The sequence below is a fragment of the Pan troglodytes genome, chromosome 2 (assembly GCF_028858775.2).
Source record: "Pan troglodytes isolate AG18354 chromosome 2, NHGRI_mPanTro3-v2.0_pri, whole genome shotgun sequence".
Lineage (NCBI taxonomy): Eukaryota > Metazoa > Chordata > Mammalia > Primates > Hominidae > Pan > Pan troglodytes.
In genome coordinates, this window is record NC_086015.1 from 194,416,554 (window position 1) to 194,444,371 (window position 27,818).

At 37.0% G+C, this 27,818-nt stretch overlaps 1 protein-coding gene and 1 long non-coding RNA gene across 2 annotated transcripts in view; one reads left to right on the forward strand and one right to left on the reverse strand.

Annotated features, from left to right (window-relative positions):
• Positions 1-27,818, forward strand: part of OSTN (osteocrin) — a 66,714-nt gene that overhangs the window by 22,432 nt on the left and 16,464 nt on the right. The window lies entirely within an intron of this gene.
• Positions 6,370-27,418, reverse strand: LOC129143658 (uncharacterized). Its single transcript, XR_008547332.1, has 3 exons — positions 27,330-27,418; positions 7,345-7,412; positions 6,370-6,812 (listed from the first exon to the last, which is right to left on the reverse strand). It is a non-coding gene; the product is annotated as an uncharacterized LOC129143658 (long non-coding RNA).

Genomic DNA, 27,818 nt, shown 5'->3' on the forward strand with positions numbered 1-27,818 from the left:
AAATGTGGAAGCAACTTTGGAACTGGGTAACAGGCAGAGGTTGGAACAGTTTGGAGAACTCAGAAGAAGATAGGATAATATGGGAAAGTTTGGAACTTCCTAGAGACTTGTTGAATGACTTTAGCCAAAATACTGATAGTGATGTGGTCAATGAAGTCCAGGCTGAGGTGGTCTCAGGTGGAGATGAGGAACTTGTTGGGAAATGAATTAAAGGTCACTCTTGCAATGCAAAGAGATTGATAGCATTTTGCCCCTGCCCTAGAGGTCTGAGGAACTTTGAACTTGAGAGAGATGATTTAGGGTATCTGGTGGAAGAAATTTCTAAATGGCAAAGTGTTCAAGAGGAAACAGAGCATAAAAGTTTGAAAAATTTGCAGCCTGATGATGCAGTAGAAAAGAAAAACCCATTTTCTGGGGAGAAATTCAATCCAGCAGCAGAAATTTACATGAATAACTAGAAGCAAAATGCTAATCACCAAGCCAATGGGGAAAATATCTCCAGGGTATGTCAGAAGTCTTCACAGCAGCCCCTCCCATCACAGAGCCATAGGCCTAGGAGGGATAAATGGTTTCTTGGGCCAGGTCCAGGAACCTGCACTTGGTAACCTGCTTCCCAGCCACTCCAGCCTTGGCTAAAAAGGGCCAAAGTATAACTGGGGCCATGGTTTCAGAGGGTGCAAGCCCCAAGCCTTGGTGGCTTCCACATGCTGTTTTACCTGTGGGTGCACAGAAGGCAAGAATTGAGGTTCGCCAACTTCCACCTAGATTTTAGAGGATGTGTGGAAATACTGGATGCCCAGGCAGATGTTTGCTGCAGGGGCAGAGCCCTCATGAAGAACCACTACTAGGGCAGTGCAGAAGGGAAATGTTGGGTTGGAGCTCCCACACAGAGTCCCCACTGCCTAGTAGTGCTGTGAAAAGAGGGCCACCATCCTGCAGACCCCAGAATGGTAGATCCACTGACAGCTTTTGCTGTGCACCTGGAAAAGCCACAGGCACTCAACACCAGCTCGTGAAAGCAGCCAAGAGGGGATGACCTGGATGTGAGACATGAAGTCAAAGGAGATTATTTTGGAGCTTTAAGAATTTGCTGCCCCACTGGATTTCGGACTTGCATGGGGCCTGTAGCCCCTTCATTTTGACCAATGTCTCCCATTTGGAACAGGTGTATTTACCCAATGCCTGTCCCCCACCACTGTATCTAGGAAGTAACTAATTTGCTTTTGATTTTACAGGCTCATAGGCAGAAGAGAACTGCCTTGTCTCAAATGAACTTTGGACTTGGACTTTTAGGTTAATGCTGGAATGAGTTAAGATTTTGTGGGACTGTTGGGAAGGGATGATTGTGTTTTGAAATGGGAAGACATGAGATTTGGGAGGGGCCAGGGATGGAATTATATGGTTTAGCTGTGCCCCCATCCAAACGTTATCCTGAATTTTAGTTCCCATGACCCCCTCGTGTTATGGGAAGGACCAGTGGGAGGTAATTGAATCAGGGGGGTGGCTACCCCCATGCTGCTGTTCTCATGATAGTGAGTGAGTTCTCATGAGATCTGATGATTTTATAAAAGGCTTTCCCTCCTTTTTGCTCTGCACTTCTTGTTGCCACCATGTGAAGAAGGATGTGTTTGCTTCTCCTTCTACCATGATTGTAAGTTTCCTGAGGCTTCCCCAGCCCTGTGGAACTGTGAGTCAATTAAAATTCTTTCCTTTATAAATTACCCAGTCTCAGGTATGTCCTTCATAGCAGTGTGAGAATGAACTAATAAGCCATAATAATTTCTTTAGAAAGTACCATAATGAGAAACTACCTAGGTGATATAATCTATCTAGCTATCAAATATAGCTCAGCTTACAAGAAAAAAGGGGAAATTGGCAAGCATTTAATAGCCATCTGAACAGATTTTCACATATGAAAGCTACAAATAAGCCATTATAAATATGCAAAAATTTAGGGAATATTCCTTCCATGAGCATATCCTGAGGAAGCTAATACATGAGTAACCTTGGGCAAGCCAAATGACTGGAGAGATATCACCGTTAGAATTAGGTGTGAGCATTAACTTTAAAAGCAAAGTAAAATGATGGTAGCAAGAAAGAGAATGTGTTATAGTACACGGTTTGAAAAAACAGATACAGCACAACCATCAAACTTTCAGGTAAAACAGTGATAGTACATAAAATTTGGAATGAGTATTTGATTGCTTCATGGCTATTAACTGAAAATAAAAAATTATTACAACAAATAGATGCCTGGGGACTGAAGAAGAAAGAAAACATTACAAACTGAATTTTATAAGTCTTGTACTAAATAACAATAGACAAAAACTGAAAACAGAGAGGTGCAAGATTATTATATAAAATGTTAATACAAAAATAATCATAGGAATAAAAACTAAAACTCCTCTATGAAAAAAACAGCACAATAAAATAGAATACAGAGAAATCCTGTATGTAATAAACTCATATGTAAGTTTTAAAATATGATAAAAAAATCTATTATATCAATAAATGTAAATGGATATAACTTGCCTATTAAAATACCAGTGTTTTCAGACTTGCTGATAAAGGAAAATACAATGCTTTTCTGTATTTGAGAGATGCAATTAAAAATAACAAGATTTAGGATGGATAACAGTAAAAGAATGGACAAATGATACCAGAAAAAATATAAATTAAAAATGGAAAACAGTGCAACAGCATTTACCAAAGAGAAACTACAAAGAATGCCAGAAAATAGAAAGAAATGTATTAATAAGGCCGGGTGCCATGGTTCACACCTGTAATCCCAGCACTTTGGGATGCTGAGGCGGGTGGATCACCTGAGGTCGGGAGTTGGATGCCAGCCTGACTGACACGGAAAAACCCCGTCTCTACTAAAAATACAAAATTAGCAAGGCGTGGTGGCGCGTGCCTGTAATCACAGCTACTCGGGCTGCTGAGGCAGGAGAATCGCTTGAACCCAGGTGGCAGAGGTTGCGGTGAGCCGAGATGTCACCATTGCACTCCAGCCTGGGCAACGAGAGTGAAACTCCGTTTCAGAAAAAAAAAAAAGAAACGTATTAATAATAGAAGACCTTAATTCATTGTTTAAAATCCAAGACCAATTATATATTCAAAATTTATAGAAGATCTACACAACATAAAACCCATAAAATGTACATTATAAATCTGTTTTGAACTTTGAACTACAATAATAGAGAATATAACTTATTTTCCAGTGAATATGGAACATTCATAAAATTTACCATGTCTTAGGTGAAAAACAAACCAACCTCAGAAAATTCCAAAGAACAGATATATTACAAAAACAATCACTAACTGAAATATAGTAAAACTAGAAATTAATAACAGAATCAAAAACAAGAAGACACTCTTACCTGGAAAATACAAACCATGTCATATACTATTTGTTTAAAGAAGAATACAAAATAAAATTTCATGCTTTATTGAAAATAATAATAAAAATACAATATGATGGGCAGAAAAAGAAAATATTAGATAAAAACTAGCATGATAGTAATCAAACAAAAATACAAATAATGCAAACATTACAGCAAAAAAATGTAGAAAGAACGGCAAAGTAAACCAACATAAGCAGAACAAAAGCGTAAGGTAAAAATCAACAATGATGAAAACTGAAATCAGCAAGTTTATAAATCACAACATAAAATATAATAAATCAGTGCAAAGCTGCTTTTATTGTATCAACAAAAAGACAAGCCAGGCTTACCTAATTAAGAAAAAAGTAGAAAGTAAACTTACAGAATTAGAAATGACAACATGGAGATAGTCATTACAACAGAGGAACTTAAAAAATAGGAAAGTACTGTGCTCAATTCTCTATAAACAAATTCAGTAACTTTAAAAATGAATAAATTGTTAGAAAAATACAACTTATAAACATTGCTTCAAATAGATACACTCCAATTACCTTTTTTTTAAATTTTAATAATTTGTCAACAGAAGTACCAGATTCAGATATTTTCACAGGAGAATTTTACCAAATCTTAAGCTATCAAATAATTTCAATAGTACTTTATCTTTTCAGAGAATTTTTTTTTAAAAAGGAAATTTCCAAATTCATTTCCTGAAACAAGTGTCATATTGACTCCCAAATCACAAAAACTACATTTAAAAAAGGAAATCATGTTTATTGCAGCACTATTCACAATAGTAAAGTCATGGAATCACCTACGTGTCCAATAATGGTGGATTGGATAAAGAAAATGTGGTATATAGACACAATGGAATACTACACAGCCATAAAAAAGAAGAAAATTATGTTCTTTGCAGCTACATGCATGCAGCTGGAGGCCATTATTCTAACTGAATTAATACAGAAACAGGAAATCAAATACTAGATGTTCTCACTTATAAGTGGAAGCTAAACAGTGGGTACCCATGGGCATAAAGAGGAAAACAATAGACCCTGGAGGCTACAAAAGGTGGAAGGGAAGAGAGAGGAGCTGATAAACTACCTACTGAGTATTATGTTCACTATATAGGTGATGGATTCACTAAAATCTCAAACCCCAGCATCGCCCAATAAACCCATGTAGCAAACCTACACATACATACCCTGAATCTAAAATAAAATATTTTTTAAAAATACTTTGTAAAAGAATAAAATGTATTTCAAATAAATAAATAAGAAAATTTTAGGAGCTTCAGTAGTGCAATTGGTTAGTGTGCAGTACTTACAAAACAGGAAACATTAGACTTATCACATATATGAATATCGAGACAAAAGTCATAGATAAAATGTTAGCAAATAGAATCCAACAACACTTTTAAAAATATAATGCATCTTGACCAAGGGGGGTTTATTCCAGGAAAGTAAATATGATTTAATATTAGTAATTATTTAATGTAATCTTTCATATTAATACAACAATAGATAAAAGAAGTCATATGATTATATCAATAGGTGACATAAGAGGTATTTGACAAGATCAATATTTATTAATGTCTAAGAAAGTGCAACAGAATAAGAACCGAGAAACACTTTTTGAACATGATGTACATGTATGTGTGTGTTTGTATTTTAGCCCAAAAGCCAATATCTTATTTAATGGTTCAGGCACATACTGTGTTCTTAAGTCAAAAGACTCAAAAGCACAAACATATCAGCTCCACTTAAGTTAAATTACAAACTTAACACAATTCTAATAAAAAGTGCCATCAGTGTTGATTACAAAGTTCATTTGAAAGAATAAAAGCTAGCATAGCCAGAAAAACTCTGCAAAAAAGAGCCCTACCAGATATTTAAAACATTATATAGTCTTTTTTTTTTACAATAGCATTGCCCATAGATAGATCAGAAGAGAAATTCAATAAATAGACTCCATTTCATACGCAACTTTAAAATGTATAAAAAGTAACATCTCATATTAGTAAGTAAAAGAATATAGTTTGAATAAGTGATGTTGGGATATGAGGAAAAAGATTCAATTAATTCTCAAACTATACATTATGATAAATTCTAAATGCATCAGAGATTTGATTGAAGAAATAGATGACCCCATATAGGTATTAGAAGAAGACATTGTTGGAAGTTCTACATAGAGAAGGAATAGAGAAGCTCTTGTAAATTCAGATGTAAAATTTGAATAGAAAAAATAAGGAAAAAATTAATTACATATTTTAAACTTTTCATGACAAAATATAGCATAAAACAAAGTAAAAACTCAAAGAATAAACTGGAAAAATGTTTATAACTTATATCAAAGGGTTACTATATTTAATATATAAAGAACCTTGAAAAATAAAGAAGAAAAAGAACAAACTGTAGAAAAATGGTGTAAAAACAGCAGTCAATTCATGAAAAAAATGCAAATTGCCTTTAGCCATGTGAAAAGATGCACACCATTCTTGTTATAAGAAAAAAGTGCACTATGATTTTACTGATATACAATTCCTCACCTGATAGACTGGTAAAAATGGATTTTTGAAAAACTGAAATAATTACTGAGGCTATGAGAAAAAGGCATTCCCACGTGGTGCTGATTGGAGTGCAAAATGGAACCCACATGGAGGGGAATATGGCAATATCCAGCATAGTGCATGTGTACTTACTTTTTGGCCCTGCCTTCCTCCTATTTCTAGATATCTCTCCCAAATATATACTAGTAAAAATGTGTTTAGAAGACGAAAGCACGCATGAGGCTATTCATTTTAGAACCATTTTTATAAACTTTTTATTTAAAAAATAAAATTATAAACAAAATACAGAAAAATATTGACACCTGTGATAACAAAGAAATGACTCTTAAGGGCAGTTTGTTGTCCTGAGGGAACGACTGTTTTTCTGAGGAGGCTTACTGCATCCTTTAAGTGAAAAGTGGTGTTGACAGACGACCATCTGGGCATTAGGGTTGCTAATTTCGCTTGGATTAGTGATTGTTTTTAGGAATTTTAGTGCACAGACTGAGTCATGAGTGCATGCTGATATTAATTCAGGAACATAAATGTATGCTAATATGAATGTTTTGTGGACATTTTGAAATCATGCCATATCAGGTGTTATAATTTTATTTAACATGTTCAACTTATAACTTTATTTCATTTTTTCCATGCCACGAATCCCCTTTCTTATTTACACCAAGAATGACAGAATCAGATTATCAAATAAATACATATTTGCTTTATTTCACAATGCAAACTCAACTATCTCAGAATAGCAATACCAAGATTATCACTAGCAATACGATTTCTCAAAATGGTTTGTAGTTGATGATCTTACTGATGCTCAGATTGTCATACTTTAGCTAATCAGAATGTCCTCAAATTGGCTCTTGAGTTCTTTTGACCTGAAATTAGAAATAATAAGCTTCCTTGCTATCAGGTATGACAAGATATTCAAGCTCACTTTGCACATTTTCTGCCCCAACTCTGCCTGGGGGAACAAAATCATGAGTTTTATAAAGATATATTATTGTGCAAAGGAGGAATGTAATATTTAAGGTTCATTTTCAATGGGCATTTGGCATCGACAGAAAAAGTGTTTCTATGTATACATTCAACGTTTTGCAGCATGTTTACATTCAAGTTACATTTCCAAATTCTATGCCAAATACAGTCTAACTCACCATCAAAAATCCCTCAGATATTACCAAAATCCTGTTTATTTGGTAGGAGTGCAGTATTATCTTATTAGAAAATAATTTTATGTTCCTGCTAGATCAACTGTATTTTTACTACTTCAACAAAATTCACTGACATTTTCTTCCCAGTTGAATGCATTAAATCTGTTTAAATCTATGACTGAAAAATCTTTAGAAAATACTAGTTATCAGTTCATTGCTTTTGAAAACATATAAATGAAGAGAACATTAAACCTACCTTTCTTATGTGAGCTTCACCACTAACAGTAGAGGAGGTGGAATTTTCTCTTTATAGAATTTTTGCATCTAAAACAATCAAGAAATTGTGGGATTAGTAAATGAGGTAGAAATTTCTCTTTATAAAATTATTTTGGCTAAAAAAGATAGATTTAGAAAATTTCTATTTTGCAAACCCTAATGAAATGATGGATCTAGACAATTATCATTAACTGTTGATAGCATCACAAGAAGAAAACAGCAAGTCATTATATGCCTCCTGGTAATAGAACCCAGCACTACCTGTAAAACAGTATTGCCAAAAACAGTCTTGTCTCTAGATCTACACCTACCAATTTTCAGGAAATGTGAAAGACAGAAGTGAGTTCAGAGACACTACTGGGATGCAGATAGCAAAATCCAGACTGTGGGAAACTACAGGACAAATAATCCAGTTTCTTCCATAAATAAGTTACAGCGTTTGAAGAGATTAGAAAAGAGATGGAAAGAGAAGGCGATTCTGAAGACTAAAGTAGAGGGATTTATTAACCAGTTAAAATGTTTTATGTGTCCTTATTCAAACAATAATCCTTTTAAAAATTAATACAGGTAAGAGACAATTGTGAATGTGAACAGTAACTATTTGATGATGTTAAGTAACTATTATTTACTTTAAAATATGAAATGGTACAGACCTTAAAAATGAGAGCGATACTTCAGTTAAATATTTAAACATGATTTTTAAAAAAAATAATACAGGAGTGGGAGTGGAACGGATGAAGTAAGATTTACAATAAATTGATAATTATTGACTTAGAATGATGTGCACATGGGAGTTTGTTATACTATTCTATTTTGTCATATGTCTGAACTATTTTATAATAAATTCCTTAAAAAACTAAGCAATCAGATAAACAGCAGAGTAGACCTAGTAAAAGAGTAAATAATCACATAATAAGGCCAAGAAAATGACTCAATATGTCAAAAACATGCGAAGAATGCAATGAAACAAATTAATGTATAGTTTAATAAGAACTTTATGGGAACAAATAAAAGAGAAATAATTACTACTTAAATAACTTATGGGCCGGGTGCAGTGGTTCACAGTTGTAATCCCAGAACTTCGAGAGGTCAAGGCGGGTGGATCGCTTGAGGTCAGGAGTTCGAGACCAGCCTGCCCAATATGGTGAAACCCCGTCTCTACTAAAAATACAAAAAATTAGCTGGGCATGGTGGCGGGCACCTGTAATCCCAGCTACTCGGCAGGCTGAGGCACAAGAATCACTTGAGCCCAGGAGGCAGAGGTTGCAGTGAGCCAAGATCGCAGCACTGCACTCCAGCCTGGGCAACAGAGTGAGGACTCAGTCTCAATAAATAAATAAATAAATAAATAAATAAATAACTTAGGATATGTTTTCGATACTTTTCAAGAAATAGTGAAAACATTTTCAAATTCAGTAATTATAACACATTTTGGCACACAAAATTAGTGTCCTTTCTGACAGGTTAAGTGGATTATTCTGCTATGGGAAAATCATGTGGGAGATGGCTTAGGGGCTTAAACATTAAGGGCACATTCTTGGCTGGGCACGGCGGCTCACACCTGTAATCCCAACACTTTGATAGGCAGAGGAGGGCAGATCACCAGGTCAGGAGATCGAGACCATTCTGGTCAACATGATGCCACCCTGTCTCTACTAAAATACAAAAAATTAGCTGGGCATGGTGGTGGGCGCCTGTAGCCCCAGCTACTCAGGAGGCTGAGGCAGGGGAATCGCTTGAACGCGGGAGGTGGAGGTTGCAGTGAGCTGAGATCGGGCCACTGCACTCCAGTCTGGTGACAGAGCAAGACTCCGTCTCAAAAAAAAAAAAAAAGACACATTCTTAAAAGGGCTAAGTAGCATGAGAACTCACTATTAGGTGATAAGAATAAGAAATGGGACAAGAAATGAAATTGGGAAGGAGAGTTGGGGTCACAAAGGAATGCTGCATTCTACAACCATTCATATTGCTGCCCTCTGGAACGTGCAGTGCAAAACCCATATAACCTTAATCAACATCCCTGGAGCTAGATTGCAAAGGTTTCATCCAATGCTGTATAAAGCAAGAAAAGAATATAGTAAAATAATTGATGACCCTAGGAAATTAAAAATGAACTATTTCTTTTCCTTTTTTCTCTCCTTTACCTTCACCTCCAACTATTTCGAGAAGTTTGGCAGTGTTAAGGAGCATGAGGCATTTGCACAGAAGCTCATCCACGGGCTTCGGAAGTTGAGAATCCCTCCTAATGTATACTCTTTAGTCTACTATATTTTTATTTTTTATAGTTGATAATTTATGCATTCAAGTTAAATTCCAAGGACACTTCCTCTGAGATTTTTTGGCAGCATTTTTTTAAATACAGGAATTCCTCTTTTTGTTCTGAAAGCAAATCTGAAACTTGTTTTGTATATTCCAGAAGTAGAAAACAATGAAAGACAAATAATAGTTATTGCATAAAATATTTCTATAGACATTTCTGAGTTTTAGTTAAAAACAATTTCAGACTTATTTTGAGGTGTAATGATACTTCAAACATAATACAGTGTTAAAATTTTCTGTCATCTGTTACCAAGGCTTCAGCGTCATTAAAAAAATCACACATATATATATATCACATATATATAAACCACAAGAATAAAATGTGACGTATTTAGTAACAAGAATGTATAGCTTGCAATTTTGCAAACACTTTATAAAAATAAAATTTTATAAAAATTATAATAATTTTGCTTAGGAGACCTGTACTGAGGGTTATTTACTGCTATTTTTTTCAAATTCTATGAGACAAGAATTTTACTCCTTCCTTATGTGTTGTTAGATCTTTCACAAGACCAGGAATTATTTGTTAGTGTTATACGCATGAGTGTGCACAAAAACTTCATGAGTTTCTTATAAATGTCTGCGGTTTTCATGTATATGCCCTCATGTTTTTCCCCTTATCAGGCACACATTCTCTATCTTCCCATACTTACTAAGAGAAGGTAATACATCTGAGATCCATTTTCCATACTTTGTGCTTAAAGATCACATACATCACTTAATTCAGGGATTCATAAACTTTGTGTCATATGTCACTATGGCAATTTGGGGAAACCTATGAACCCCTTCTCACAGTATTGTTTTTAGAGTGATAGAATTTATGAGTTCAAAGGTTAGCCACTGTTTAGAAACAGAATTATCAAAAACAAATTTTTAATTTGCAATAAAACATATCATAAAATATTTTAAATATTATATTTATTAATACCTAAAATAAGATGTAAAGCTATGTCTGCAAACAATAGCTGTGGCTGGGTGCAGTGGCTCATGCCTGTAATTCCAGCACTTGGGGAGGCCGAGGTAGGCAGAGCACCTGAGGTTAGGAGTTCGTGACCAGCCTGGCCAACGTGGTGAAATCCCGTCTCTACTGAAAATACAAAAATCAGCCAGGCGTGGTGGCACTCAACTGTAATCCCAGCTACTCGGGAGGCTGAGGCATGAGAATCGCTTGAACACGTGGGAGGCGGAGGTTTCAGTGAGCCAAGATTGTGCCACAGCACTCTAGCCTGGGTGACAGAGGGAGACTCTGTCTAAAAAAAAAAAAAAAAAAAAAAAAAAATTGTTGTAACTAGTGCAGAACATAACCATTTCAAAGCATCTGTGATAACTAAAATGTGCTTTGAAAGTATTTGTGATTTATATGAGTAACAATGTTCAGACACAACTATTACTATTATTTTTTTCTATATTCATAAAGTAAATGCTATATATATATATAATTATGTTTATTTTTATTTTTATTTTTTGAAATGGAGTCTCACTCTGTTGCCTAGGCTGAAGGGCAGTGACTAAATCTTTTTTTTTTTTTTTGAGACGCAGTTTTGCTCTTGTTGCCCAGGCTGGAGTGCAATGGTGAGATCTCGGCTCACTGCTCCCTCCACCTCCCAGTTTCAAGAGATTCTCCTGCCTCAGCCTCCCAAGTAGCTGGGATTATAGGCATGGGATTATAGGTGCCTGCCACCACACCTGGCTAATTTTTGTATTTTTAGTAGGGACTGTGTTTCTCCATGTTGGCCAGCCTGGTCTCGAGCTCCTGGCCTCAAGTGATCTGCCCACCTCTGCCTTTCAGAGTGCTGGGATTACTGGTGTGAGCCACTGCGTTCAGTCATAAATGCTATCTTTCATTTACAGGTTAATGGAACTAAAGATGTAACGCTTTCCCATCTACACGTATAGGCCTCTGAATTATATTGCTCCATAATCCCAGATTTTAAAACTCTGAGTCACCAGGGTACAAAACATATTATTTAATTCTATATTACTATAAAATATCAGAAAAGAAAAAGGAAATTAACTCTACTTTCAAAAAGGTCCACCAGGAGATGGAAACAAAAAAATTCATGAAAGCTAGGGAAAACAAAAATGAAAAGAAAGAAATACAAAAAGCTAAACAGGGAAAACCCTGTATCAGATCATATTAACTTGAAATAAAGAACCACCTGTTGTTTCCTATTTTGTATTGCTTAACACATTTTTACCTGAATAGGACACTAGCTTCATTTTCTGATTCATGTGCAAATTACTTCAATTCTCCGGGCAACACTAACTCAACTCTACTTTGAAGCCCAAAATATTTTTCTCATTTCCATTCACTTGTTTAAAGTCTGAAGTTACCATTTTATTTCTGTTTTCTTTTTTTCTTTTTTTGAGACAGAGTCTTGCTCTGTCACCCAAGCTGGAGTGCAGTGGCAAAATCTCAGCTCACTGCAACCTCCACATCCCGGGTTCTAGCGATTCTCCTGCCTCAGCCTACCGAGTAGCTGGGACTCCTGATCTCAAGTGATCTGCCTGCCTCAACCTTCCAAAGTGCTGGGATTACAGGCATGAGCTACCACGCCCTGACTTTTTTCTGGAAGAATAGTATCTACTATCTGAATGACTCTTTAACATTAGAAGATATTGACGGCCAGGCACTGTGGCTCATGCCCTTAATCCCAGCACTTTGGGAGGCCGAGGCAGGCAGATCATCTGAGGTTGGGAGTTTGAGACCAGCATGACCAACATGGTGAAACACCATCTCTACTAAAAATACAAAATTTGCTGGGTGTGGTGGTGCATGCCTGTGATCCTAGCTACTTGGGGGCTGAGGCAGGAGAATCACTTGAGCCCAGGAGGCGGAGGTTGCAGTTAGCTGAGATCACACCATTACACTCCAGCATGGGTCACAAGAGCGAAACTCCATCTCAAAATAAAAAAAAAATTGATGATTGGCCTAGAATTTTTCTAAATAAAGGTTTCTCTCACTCCTTCACACAACACTAAAAATGTCTTGCAAATAATAACAATAATAGTGCTCTATATTTGAATTTAATTACTATTAAACATTTGTACAACTCTTATTGCTTTAATTCTCCCATTTAATATTTTAGGTCAGTAAAGCAAGAAATGCTATTGGGTTAGGGTTCCAACAAGAAATAGGTGTCACCTTTGAAATAGGAAAATTTGAGGAGGGTTTTTTCAAAGGAAGACTATTTACAAAACTCTGGGTACAGGTAGATTATAATGGATGGCACAGCAGCCCACGGTGGCCTGAAAAGACAAGAAAGGAAGAGGTTTCCAAAAGTCAGAGAGTCACAGAGTTTCAGATGCCTTGAGAAAAGTAGTGACTTGGCCGGGTGCGGTGGCTCATGCCTGTAATCTCAGCACTTTGGGAGGCCGAGGCAGGTGGATCGCCTGAGGGTAGGAGTTTGTCACCAGCCTGGCCAGCAAAGCGAAACCCCGTCTCTACTAAAAATATAAAAATTAGCTGGGTGTGGTGGCACGCGCCTGTATTCCCAGCTCCTTGGGAAGCTGAGGCAGGAGAATCGCTTGAACCCGGGAGGCAGAGGTTGCAGTGAGCCAAGATCACGCCATTGCACTACAGCCTGGGCAACAGAGCGAGACACCATCTAAAAAAAAAAAAAAAAGCAAAGCACAAAAAGAAAAGAAAAGTAGTGACTTTTGTTCAGGAGCATACTCCCGGGAAGAGGTCTTGCAAGGAGTGGCCAGGAGAAAATTATCCTGACCTCTCTCCTCCTCTTCCTCTATTCTGTCTTCCCCAAATTATCTATTGCTTGATCCGTACCAAAGCCAGAGGGCACAGGAATATTTATATGTTCCAAAAAGGTCAGCCTCCTAGGACTGAAAGTAGGGTGAGAAAAGGCAGCATACATCTGAGAGCAGAGGGAAGATAGCCAGCAAAATTATACACATTCTGTAGATTTAGGTCAAGAAACACTTTGCTCCAGAATATTGTTATTATAACACCTAATTGAAAGAGAAAAACTCCATAAGTCATAATCAGAAAAAACAGCTTTTCCTCCCATGCCCATGCATTCCAACCCACTCAGTGGTAGTTGTTGTTCCCTACCCCTTGAGTAAACCCAAAGGCAGGTATTAATGGCTCTACTGGCCACATCAAAATAATAAGAATCCCTATGGTTACTTGTACTAGAAAAATAACCATATAACAGTAATTCAAATAACCATTCTTATATGTGACCCCAAACCATGAATATTAATAAAGCTTCTCTTTTCCCTAGTTTGGACCCCATTCATCCTGGAAGGCTTCAGTGGGAAGGAGCTTGTGGCCAGTTTATATTCACAATCTCCCCTATCACAGTAGGCTGCCTTTTGTCTCCTCCAGAACTGGGGATGGAGATGCATGCAGGGAAGTAAAACAAAGTCTTACTTGACATAATATCATGACCTGTCTTTGTGCCCTCATGGCTTTGGTGAATGCTCAAAGCTGACTCATCTTGGAATGTTTTTGGGAGTCACATAACCCCCAGTGCGAATAGTAACATAGGCGTCCTTACCTCCAATAATACTCCTCTTCTGGCAGATCTGCTATGCCCCTCATCCTCACCCTACTCTCTCATCTTCTGCATTTGACACCACCATCAGCATCCTGATGAGTTTGCTTCACCCATCAGCCCTGACAGAAAGCCCTTGGGGCAAGGTCCCTTTTATAATTGACCCAGGCTGACTCTCTCCACATGCTCTACATCTGCCCACAGAAAACCCACATCCTTGACTCTCATTACTGAAAGTGAAGCTGTTCTTGGTGCAGTCATCTCTTCAGTCTGGTATCAGGCCAATTCTCACAGCTTCTTGCCCTTTAGATTTCATAGACACTATTTTATTAGGTTCACCATGCTTCAATGGGCATATTTTAAACTCGAAGTGTTTTTCTCAAAGCCCTTTCCCCATATGAAGGAGGAAGGAAAATGCCATTGTTTTTCAATAACTTGCTCCCAAGAAATTCTCCCTTCCTGAGCTATTCAATATGAATCCTTTTATTGGATTGAAGTTGGAAAAAACTAAGTTTGTAGCAACCTCCTTTGGAAGTACTACATAAGTCTAGCACCTCACTTTGGAATGCAAAACGAAATACTTCCCACATAATTTCTCTCTTTCTGTCTCTTTTTCACTCAGCCTTTTAAAGCCACAGCCAAAAACTGAGATAGAAAGCATCCCATTTTAATATTCTGGTACATTCTTTTTTAAAAATCTCTATCACACACTAAGAAGGAGGTACTGTTACCAGAAAGGGGTCCCGAACCAGACCCCAAGAGAGGGTTCTTGGATGTCACACAAGAAAGAATTTGAGGCGAGTCCACAGAGTAAAGTGAAAGCAATTTTATTACAGAAATGAAGAAACAAAAAAATGCCTACTCCATAGAGAGTAGGGCCCAAAAGCAAGAGGAGGAATGCGTCCATTTTAGGTATAATGCTTGTTTATATATAAGATAATAACGCAAAAAAAAAACAATCCTTGGGGAGATGTGCGCTACTACAAGGGCTTGTGACAAAGGATTGTTAATCTTTGTATAACTACTGTCTTCCACAACAATTTATATTATTATCTTTAAAGTGAAACTTACTCTTAAACTAAGAATACTTTTGTTCTTAAGATACCGTGACATCAGGATATTTTCTGGGCCTGCTAAGTCCTGGATCTGTTCCATAAACATTATTAACTTGTTTTCTTAACTGTAAACATCCTCTGACTAAAATGCCTGACCTTCTGGGAATGCAGTCCAGCAAGTCTTAGCCTCTTTTTACCCAGCCCCTATTCAAGATGGAGTCACTCTGGTTCAAATGCCTCTGACATTAGGATCCACATTTTATTATGTTTTCGGAGAGATAAAATGATTTCCCTGAGATTATGTTGATATAAATTACATGCCAGATTGTTTAACTCCAAGGCCGTGACTTTCCACTTAATTTCTTTGCAGAAAGTAGCTTTCTACAAAGCTGCTAGAGCAAGCAGGAGGGGAAAAATGGCAGGGAGGGCAGGCAGTGAGGCAGATGCTGACATTCTTGTGAGGCTCTGATTAGCCTAAGTAAATCTAGGTTTTACATGTGAAATGAGGATGTAGAGGGAAAAGTGAATTATGCGTTGCCTCAAGCGACTTTCTACAAAGAAATTAAAGTTCTGTGTGAATAAGATATTTGTCAAAGGCCAGGAACAGTAAGATTCACTTAGAATATATGCATTAAATGAATACTTTTAGAATTACTGTATCCATGATATATGGATTTCTATCCTAACGGGACTGCAGCTATCTCAATTCTTGCCTCCTTAGAAGAAAGACTTTGACTGAGGGGCATAAAGCAGAAGAAGAGAGCTAGGCAAGTTTTAGAGTAGGGGTGGAAGTTCATTAAAAAGCTTTAGAGCAGGAATGAAAAGTGAAGTACACTTGGAAGAAGGCCAAGCGGGCATCTTGGAGGTCAAGTGCCCCATTTGACCTTGGCCTTACGGTATTATATGCTGGCCTGCTTCCAGCACCTGGCGTCCTTCTTTCAGTGGAATGCCCCTAGAAGGTCATGTACCAGTTAAACGCCACCTTTTGACCTCTTAAAGCGCATGCTTGAGCAAACTCACCCAACACCTGAGATCTTATCAGGAAGATGCCAATCACCAGTTTCAGATATTTCTGATCTATAGAGAAACTGCCTTTCCCTGGTGCTGGCTGTGACCAATTATTATTTTAGAGAGGCAGTGTGACAAATGCCTGACCATCACCTATGGTCACCTGACTTTCCTGGTGGGATGTGGGGGCCCTCTTCTGCCCCGTTCCTGTTCATGCCCCAGTACAGCTCTATGCACTGTAACAACAGGTTCAGGCTAAAGTTGAGAATAGCAATGCCAGATTCAATTTGTCAGATATGATTGCCCTTCTTGACAAAAATCCCAAAGATTAAGGTAAAAAGTCTAACATTTTATTTTCTTTCTAATTTGTTGTGAAGAAATGCCACAGAACTGAGCCAATCGCGGCATCTCAAGGTTTATGCTTTTCTTTTTTAGCTCTTATTTGGTCATCTCCAGAGGACATAGTTGAAAATGAGCTCCATTTCAGGTGTGAGAAACACAGAAAAGGGATACAGTGTTAATCAAAATGTGACTGAGGCATTTCTCAATCAACAGAGGTATATTTGGCCAAAGTTGAAGATACTTGCGGGAAAAAAATCCAAGTCACAGGAGCACCTGTGACCTGTGCTTTTTCCAAAGGGTGTTTTCAAGGGGAAAGAGCATGCAGGAGGGGGAAAAACGCAGGAAGGGCAGGCAGTGAGGCAGATGCTCCCATTCTTGTGAGGCTCTGATTAGCCTCAGTAAATCTACATTTTACATATGACAAGAGGAAGTAGAGGGAAAAGTCAATTATGCATTCTCTCATGCTCAGTAAATCTACAGTTTACATAAGATAAAGTAAACATGTGAAAAGAGGGAGTAGAGGAAACGAGGCTGTGATACGGCGTTGTGGAATTACAGCTATCAGTTTAGAAACAAAAGGAAGGCAGTAGTATTGACTCAGTTCCCGAACTTAACTTTCCCTTTAGGGTAGTGATTTGAGGAGATTCCATGTTCTTTCACAAGAGTGTGCCGCCCTTTTAAATGCTGCCTTCTTACACAGTGGGAAATGCCTTTGAGCATAATGATCTTGGGCCATTGTTGCCAGTGGCTGTTCTTTACTGCAGGCCTCTTCTCAGCTCAGCTCAAGACCATAGGATGGGACAGTCCTTTTACCTTTTCTCCCAACCCAATTTATGTATGAAGCTTTAAAACTTTCTCCCAAAAGGGATAATACCTGATTCCATATATAGGCTTTGCAAAGTATATTACAGACCCTAACCCCCAAAAGAACATTCTACAGGATATTTTTGTATAAATACATTTGCTGAACAGAAGTTTTAAAAGTTTCATTTGCTCCTCAAGGTTCATGAGCCAAATAAATGGAGATCCTCTCTGCCTTATACGATAAACTCTATATTACTGGTGGAGGGTGTCCAGGTTCTCGGCGTCTTGAACAAAGAATTAAACAAAACGCACAAACAAAGCAAGGAAAGGATGAAACAAGGAAAGGATGAAACAAGGAAAGGATGAAACAAGGAAAGGATGAAACAAGGAAAGGATGAAACAAGGAAAGGATGAAACAAGGAAAGAATGAAGTGACAAATGCAGAAATTTATTGAAAATGAAAGTACACTCCATAGTGTGGGAGCGGGCCTGAGCAAAGGGGCCCAAGGGCCCTGTTATAGAATTTTGAGGGGTTTTAAATACCCTCTAGAGGATTCCATTGGTTACTTGGTGTATGCCCTGTGTAAATGAAGGGATGAAATAAAGTTACAAAGTCACATACTGGGCATGCCCTATGGAGAGGATATTTTCTGTCATAGCTGAAATGTGAATCTGACTTATGTTCCCTGCTTCTAGACCCTATTTTCCTGCCTCATCTACAGCCATTTTCAAATTAAACATGCCAATACAGTCACTTAAATCTCATTATGTGATTCCAGTACTCATGGTTGCTTTCTGAATGCCTGTCCATGTGGCCAATTCCTTGAGATAATACATCAGAAGCTGACATTATGCCTAATCAGCACCTTCATCATAAATTGAGCAGAATCTGTTGAAAAGTGAATTATCACTTTTGAGACAGAATCCTAGAAGTCAAAAGTAAACTTTCTGCTAAGTGAATTAGCACTTTCTTTTGTTATTCAAAACTACCCCATTTATTAAGTGGTAACCAATTGTTTCTGTCCTCTATGTGAAGGAACTCCTGTTAGGAAAAAAATTGGCTTTTGCCCAGCCTTTTATTCACTCCTTCCCAGGGAAGGAATGGCCACTTCTCTGATTGGTCAGTTTGGGAGGAGTAGTTGAGCCTGTTCAGGTTATCGGCTTGCTTCCTCTTTTTATTGGAAAACAATGACTAGTTATAAAAGTCTGTCTAATACAGGGAGAAAACAACAGGAAGCCCTGTGAAATTCAGATGTAAAGACACACTTTATGTTCAGCTTGATCAGCAATAAAAATGACATTTTGTTTACTATACATTGATCACTCATATTTTATTTCTCTACTGTTTCTGAATGTAGAATTGAGAAAAAAAGCCATTATGTTTTGGTTCCTTAAAACCATATCACCATTCAGATTTAATGTGCTCCTTCATCCTATCATTCTGGAATTTGAATTTAAATTTTAACATGGTTTTGTACACTTTGATTATTTTCCTTCTCATCCTTCACAGGTTCTTGCCAAGTCCTTCAGCTTGGTCTGTTCTCACATGTCAGTCCTTCCAAGGTTGTATATAGTGATATCTATCCTAATGTAAACATTTTAGTTTTGCATTTTAATTTTAAATTGCAGTAACCAAGATTGCAAGATTCATGGATGATCATTTATTTTTTCTACATGCTCCTTAAGTTTTTCCTAAGTTTTCTAAGTTTTTTCTAGAACCCCCAAATTGGGTGTGGTCTCTTCTCTCACGGAATCTCAGAGCACTGTAAATCTCATGGTATTGGATATCTATTGCTATGCAACAATTACCTAAAATTGACGACAATAAACATTTTTGTTCTCACACACTTTTTGTGCATCGGAAATCCAGGAAAAGCTTGACTCATTTTTTTTCCAGCTCAGGGTCTCTCTCAAGGTTACAGTGAAAATGTTGGCCAGGGCTTCAGTTATCTGAAAGTTATACTGAGGCTGGAGTATTCACTTCCAAAATGGCCCACTCACTTGGCTGAAGGCAGGAAGTCTCTGTTCCTCACTGGCTGTTGGCGAGAGGCCTTAGTTCTTTGCCATGTAAACCTCTCTAAAGGGTTGTTAGCATGCACTTAGGAAATGGCAGCCAGCTGCCCCCGGAATAAGTGATCCAACAAAGTGAGGCAGAAGCTGCAATAGCTTTCATTACTTCCAACAGTGTCATTTCCACAATAGTCTATTGATTAGAGAAGTCAGCCCTATTCAATGTGGAAGGAGACTACATAATGGTAGAATTATTGGGGTCCACCTTGGAGCCTGGCTAGTACACTCATGTAAGGTTTATACTATAATAATTAACTTCCCTGTTTTACTAATCTAAATTACTGAACTATTTGAAAGAACATTCTTTTTAAACTATTTCTGTTTTCTCTCATTTTGGATAGAACTCAAAGTTGGTGGAGCTCTGTGCCTTGACTTTTTTTTTTTTTTTTTTTTTTTTTGAGACGGAGCCTTGCTCTGTCGCCCAGGCCGGAGTGCAGTGGCGCGATCTCGGCTCACTGCAGGCTCCGCCTCCCGGGTTCACGCCATTCTCCTGCCTCAGCCTCCCTGCCGAGTAGACGGGAATACCGGCGCCCGCCAGCACGCCCGGCTAATTTTTTTTGTATTTTTAGTAGAGACGGGGTTTCACCGTGTTAGCCAGGATGGTCTCGATCTCCTGACCTCGTGATCCACCCGCCTCGGCCTCCCAAAGCGCTGGGATTACAGGCGTGAGCCAACGTGCCTGGCCAGCTCTGTGCCTTTCTTAAAGGAGGACTAGCATTTTAGTGCCCCTTTAAGTTGTAGTAGTGAAATCAGACTATTGATTTTAAGGAACATTTTCCACACTCTGATTCCAAGTTTCTTTCCTTGGAACTCGAAACCATAAACAGGATCATTAAAAGTTGTTGTATCCAACAAATGGAAGGAAAAAAAGTTTTAATGACACCCGAAACACCTATTAAGAACAATTAAACAACATCTAGACATGGAGATTTTCAATGAAGTGCTAGTCTGTAACATAAGCCTTACAAGTTTTAAAGGCATAGTTATCATACAAAACATGTTCTCAAACTACAATGTGATTAAATAAATAACAGAAGGATAACCAAAAAGAAGGTGCAATTCTCAACTCATTTAATGGGAATAACATTATCTAAACACCAAAACCACATATGGAGAGAACAAGAAAAGAAAATTGTAGGACAGCCTCATTAATGACTACAGGTAGAAAATTCCTACCAAAAAAAAATAGCAAAACAAATCCAGCAATGTATTTTTTTAAAAAAATACCATTATCATGTTGTTTATCACAAAAATACAATATAAGCTTAATTTACTTTGAAAATCAATTAATGGAGTTAACAAATTGAAGATATAAATCACATCATCTCTATAGATTCAGAAAAAGCATTCAATAAAGCTAAACCCCCACCTATGATTGAAATCACTAGTAAATTAATAATAGAAGGAAACTTTTTTTAACCAAGTAAGGGACACCATTAAAAAATGCCTACAACATATATTCTTAAATGATGCCACTTACAACCACAAAAAGGCCTTTTGGAGAACATTTTAACAATTTATTTGAAGACGTTAAAAACACCCTAAATAAATGATCTTGGATAGTAAGACTCAATATCATAAAGATTTCAATTCTTCCCTAAATGAATTATACCCGGATTCAATACAATTCTAGTCAAAGCAGCAATAGGATTTCTATGGAACTTGACGAGCTAAGTCTAAGATTTCTGAATCATTAGGCATGAATATAGATTTTTTTAAAAAGAAACACGATTTTTACTCACCCCATAAATACAAATTAAATTTTTTCTTGTTTATTTTGTTTTGTGACGGGGTCTCTTTATATTGCTCAATCTGATCGGAACTCCTGGACTCAAGGGATACTCCCTCCTCAATCTCCCAAGTAGCTGGTCGTACAGATATGAGCCACTGTGCCTTGCAAAAATTAATTTCAACGTATTAAAAACTGAAATGTAAAAGGCAAAACTACAAAAATATTTTATGACATAGGAGAATATCTTCATAATATTAGGGTAGAGGTGATTTATTACATGAGATGCAAAAATATTGATGTTTTAAAATCACATCAAAGATTTTTTAAAAAATCACAATAAAGAAGATGAATCACAGATGGGAGTAGATATTTGAAATTTATAACTCTCAAAGTCTAATATTCAGAGTATTCAAAGCCCTCCTACAGATAAATGTTTAAAAGAAAAAAAAAATAGAAAAACAGGCAGCAGATTCAAACAGGCACTTTCAAAAGAAGAAATCCAAGTGGCCAATAAACAAATGAAAAGCTGAGCAACATCATTAGTATTCAGGGAAAGTAAATTAAAACCACAGTGGGATATGATTACCAAAGCATTAGGCTGGCAAAATTAAAAATCCCACAATACAAGGATTAGCATAAATTTGAAATAAGAGGAACTATCATACACTGCTCTTGAGTTCGTAAATTTGTACAATAACTTTGGAAAATAATATGACACTATGTAATAAAATTAAGTATAAGCATAGCTGTCAATTATACTACTGGGAATATATTGTGGAGGAATCCTTACTTGAACACCAAAGGCAGGTACAGCTGAACAGTACATAACAACAACAAATAGAGGAAATACCTCAAATTTCCATCTACAGTAGGATGGATAAACAAATGGTTGTGTATTCACACAATGAAATATTATACAGCAGTAAAATAAAGGAACTACAGCTCCACATGTCAGCTTGGAGAAATCTCAAAACACATAATATTTGCTGAAGGAAGTGGAGAAAAATTCATATATAATTTTTGTCCCAGCTTGATGGAGCTATGATTGACAATATAAATTGTATATATTTAGGGTGTACAGTATGTTCTGATATAGGTACACATTGTGAAATGATACCACACTCACATATCTATCACCTGACAGCTACCGTTTTTTGTTTTTTGTTTTGGTGAGAACACTTGAGATCTGCTCTTAGCAAATTTCAAGTATACATTATTATTAACATCATTAATAACACAATAATTAATATTTACATTATTTACATGTTAATATCAACATTATTAACTATAGTCACAATGCTGTACATTGTTCATCATACTCAATTCCTTTTAAGTAAAATTCTGGAACTGTCAAGAAAACAACAGATTTTTGAAGAATACATATAGATTCTAAGATTATGAAGAAAATCAAGGGAATTATTAGACCAAAATTTAGTCTATAGATTACTCTGGGACTGAGCCATGAGACAGCTGCAGTTTGGGAGAAGGAATACCAGAATTTCTAAAGTAGTGGTAATGCTCTATTTCTTATGCAGGGGGCTGGAAATAGGGCTGTTCATTTTTAATCTCTTTAAATTGAGCATAGACAAATGTATAGGTTCTGTATGTGTGAAGTGATTCTCAATAAAAAGTTTAAAAACATTTTTCCACCTGCTGTTTTTTGGAATGTAAAATACCTTTAGAAATGGAGTTATCCAAGATTATAAATGTGAAAGAAAATCCTGTTTCACATAGGAAGTTTAGATTTTCGTGTGAAAATTAAAGTTTCATTTAAAATAAACAATCTAATCATTGTCATTGTATTAAATTGATAAATATTCTATATCCTTAAACTACTTTACTTACAGAATATTTCAGAATGGAAAACTTGGGTTGTTTTAAATGCATATATCATATAAGCCATGTCATACCATTATTTTGTCACAAGAGGGACTAGATAGTCAAAAAGTACAGCTTTGCCTTTTGGTTTCAAGATTATATTCTCTATCTAACATTAATTTTTCATACACTACATTCATGCCAGTAATGTGTTTTAGAATGTAGCATCATTATATATATATATTATAAATATAATATAAATATATTTATATTTCATATATAATATATATATTTCATATCAACAAAAATGTTAACTACTAGCTTTCTGTTTCACTTCTGATGGATATAGATTTTATAGAAAGTATTTAACCAGGCTATTATGGTTTCTGATTATGTGCTTTATGAAAATTATTTTTATTTTTTATTAGTACTAAAAATTTTAAAATGAATTGATTTTTATATATATATTTGTTTTATTTATTTTTATTTGATTTCCAGATATCTGTAAGCATTTGCAACCAATCCCCAATTTGATAAGATGAATCAAAGTAATTATGAATTTGTTGCTAGGGTAAAACCATGAGTTACTATTTTATCCACTTGACCAGTAGTTTTCACTTAAACTCTGCTCTGAGGAACCTACGGTGTTTCTGGAAGGTCTGTCAGGGGCCACTATATATTGTGTAGGAGGGATACTTTTTTACTGGGACAATTCTTTACTTAACTTTTCAGATATTGCTCTCTTTTATAAAGCTATTATCTATAGAAATAACTACAAATGGAAAACCACTGGACTAGACTGGTAGGAAAAATTAGTATCAGTTGAAAGGTATGAAATGTTTTTACATGTGTTACCTGATTACCACTTTTCAATGTAAAATGTGAACCCTGAGAGGTAACCTTTGTCTTATTCACTGTAGTATCCCCAATGCACATAACAACACATAACACATGGTTAAGTCTGTGTAATACATGGTAATGCATGAAACAATCAAATATCACTTAACAAATAAGTTTGTTAAGTGAATAAACAGCTCCAGAAGATAGGCATAGCAATTATTATCTGAATTTTATCAAAAAGGAAAGAGTAGCTTAGAATAAAAGACTTGCAGAGGGTCATACTATCAGTAAGTAAACCAAGTAGAACCCAAATCCTCCATCTCCTGGTTTCTAATACATTTTGGATCAAATCTGGGGGAAAGGAGATGAGGAGAGAATGGGGAAAAAGGAAAGAAAGGAAGTAAAACAGAATTTATTTTGCTTTCCACTATACCGCAGCTGCCTCTTATTTGATTGAGCAGGGAAAGATCAACTGTAGTAAAGCAAAAAAGAAAAACACATTTTCACTTATTTACCTTCATTTTTGAGAAAATAAATTTTGGTAGGAGAGACCAAAGAATGTTCTGTTTTAATCATACGTATCTCAAAAAGAGTAAAAGAGGCCTGGCACGGTGGCTTACACCTGTAATCCCAGGACTTTGGGAGGTCGAGGGGGGTGGATCGCCTGAGGTCAGGAGTTCGAGACCAGCCTGGCCTACATAGTGAAACCCTGTCTCTACTAAACATACAAAAAATTAGCTGGGCGTGGTGGTGGGCGCCTGTAATCCCAGCTACTCCGGAGGCTGAGGCAGGAGAATTGCTTGAACCCGGGAGGCAAAGGTTGCCGTGAACTGAGATTGCGCCATTGCACTCCAGCCTGGGCAATAAGAGCAAAACTCTGTCTCAAAAAAAAAAAAAAAAGAGTAAACGTATTATTTTTTCATGACAACATCTATTTCTAAAGGGAGTCTGGGGAATCAGTGCAGGTATCATGTGACTGCTTTCCCCAGCCGCTATTTCCTTCCCTTTCTTGTGAGTCCTTCAAACATCTGGGAGGGTTGGTTTTTCACTTCCTCTCATTCACGTTGTTGGCAGAACTCAGTTCCTTACAGTGGCAGGACCAAGATCCCCATTTGCTTTCAAGAACTAGTAGGCCGGGTGTGGTGGCTCACGCCAGTAATCCCAGAACTTTGGGAGGCCAAGGTGGGTGGATTGCCTGAGGTCAGGAGTTTGAGACCAGCCTGGCCAACATGATGAAACCCTGTCTCTGCTAAAAATACAAAAATTACCCAGGCATGGTGGCACGCACCTGTAATCCCAGCTACTCAAGAGGCTGAGGCAGGAGAATTGCTTGAGCCCAGGAGGCGAAGGTTGCAGAAGCCGAGATGGTGCCACTGCACTCCAGCCTGGGTGACAGAGCTAGACCCTGTCTCAAAAAAAAAAAAAAAAAAAGAAAGAAAGAAAAGAAGAAGAGGAAGGTAAAGGTAAAGGGGAAGGGGAAGAGGAAGAGGAAGATGAAAAGGAAGAAGAAGAGGAAGAAGAAGAAGAAGGAGGAGAAGGAGGAGAAGGAGGAGAAGAACTAGAGGCCACAGCATTCCTTGATTCATTATCTAAGCCTTGATTCATGGCTCCATTCAAAGCCAGCCACGGCGGTTAAATCCTTCTCAGATTGCTGTTCTCTGACTCACTCTTAGTCAGTGATTAGCAACTTTTATAGACTGGTGACTAGATTGGCCCAACCAGATAACCCAGGATAATCTTTTCATCTCTAGGTCCTTAACCTTAATCCTGTCTGCAAAATGCATTTGCTATATAGAGTGACATATTTATAATTGCTGGAGATTATGAAGTGGACATCTCTGAGAAGTCATTATTCTGACTACCATGAGGAAAATAACTGTGTAATTAAGAATCTATATATTTACTTTATGTGGACAAAGATAATTTCAAATGTAAAGGAGACAGTTTTTCTTTTCTTTCAACAGTCATTATTTATAATTACACCAAGACATAGAGCACGACTGATAGGCATGGTTTCTTATGACTCTAAACCATAAAATTTATATTAATTTTACAAATAACATGTTTCCTATTTGGTTATCAAGTTGAAAAATATGTAGTTAATTTTTCATCAAGAAATGTAGAAGTGCAAACAATAGAACACCACTTAAGAGGACATGTTTTTCAGGAATCTGAAGAAGGGAGGCAAGGGTGTAGCTAGAGTAAGGATAAGGATTAAATATTTTTTCCTAGTTTTTTTCTCACCGAATTGATCAAATTTTTATCTAGGAGAAAAAAAAAGATCACACATATAGTAGATACAGATAATAAGAGCCAACCTAGAAAGGAAGATGGATGTAAATCAGCAGAAAAGAAGGTTGAATAAGTTGAAATATGTAATATGGCCCTATTTCTGTAATATCGTTTGAGTATAAATACCGTATCAGGTTCCATGTCTATTTTTATTAGCCTTTTATACAACAGCACCAAGCACAGCATCTGGCACATAGAAGGTATTAAGTAAATATTAGTTGTCCTTAAATACATTATTTTAATTAGAACTAATCAATGTTTATAGATTTTTTTCAGTGTACAAGGTACAACAATAAAAATCTCTCATGTTCTCCATACTTTCCCAGACTTTTTTTCCCCCTGATCAGAGTCTCGTGCTGTCACCCAGGTTTGAAGGCAGTGGTGCGATCTCGGCTCACTGCAAACTCAGCCTCCCAGGTTCAAGCGATTCTCATGCCTCAGACTCCCGAGTAGCTGGGATTACAGGAGCACACCACCATGCCCTGCTAATCTTTGTATTTTTAGTAGAGATGGGGTTTCACCATGCTGGCCAGGCTGATCTCAAACTCCTGACCTCAAGTGACCTGCCCACCTCAGCCTCCCAAAGTGCTGGGATTACAGGTGTGAGCCACTGCGCCGGGCCTCCGAGACCTTTAATAAGTTATTTACTTCATAGTAATATCAGGAGCACCGATATGACTGTGTAGTTAAGGAAAAAAAAATGACATAATTATTTTCCTCTACTATTTACGTTAAATCATCATCAATCTGAGAATAGTCAGTTACAGGTTTTTGAGGGAAAAGGCTGTTTCTGACTCATTTCTTCCACCCGAAACAGCCACAAAAAGAACCTTCTACATATCAGGTACACAGTAAATTATAATAGAAAAAACAATTAGATCATAATAAGAAAAGCCTCGAGGGCATTGAGGTTTTCATTCATGTTTAGTGTTTAAATTAGTATAAAGTAATTATTGGTAAATATAGTTTAATAATATAATACTAGTAATTAGAAAAGAACTCAAGAAGCTATTGAAAATGTTCTGAAGCAAATATTTTCTTGACTGTTTAAACTGCTGAAAATTAAGTTGTCTTGTTAGATACTAAGTCCTACATCACTGAGCTTTTCAAGCAATGAAGTATATCATTATTGGTCAAAAAATTGAAGCAGGCCAGGCATGGTGGCTCATACCTTTAATCCCAGCAATTCAGGAAGCCAAGATGAAGGATTGCTTGTGCCCAGGAGTTTGAAATGAGCCTGGGCAAGATGGTGAGACTCCCATTTCTGCAAAGAATTCAAAAAAATTAATCAGACATGGTGGTACACACTTATAGTCCCAGCTACTTGGGAGGCTGAAGTGGGAAGAACACTTGAGCCCTGGAGGTTGAGGCTGCAGTAAGCCATGATCACACCATCGTACTCCAGCAGAAATCCTTACATTTGGTGGGAGAATAACCTTTTAAGTTTATCTCTCATTGCAAAAGTGTTTGTCTGCTGGCAATGTTCTGTTTCTTGGTCTGGGAATTTATTACACTTAAAATCTGTATATGTCTAATATTTTTATAATATGCCCCCCTTTCTGACCTCTTTTCTGCATGTACATTTTGTCAACAATAAGCCTCACACTTTTATAAGCCAGTTACCTTTTCTGTGAGATAAATCACTGATTTACATAGGCTT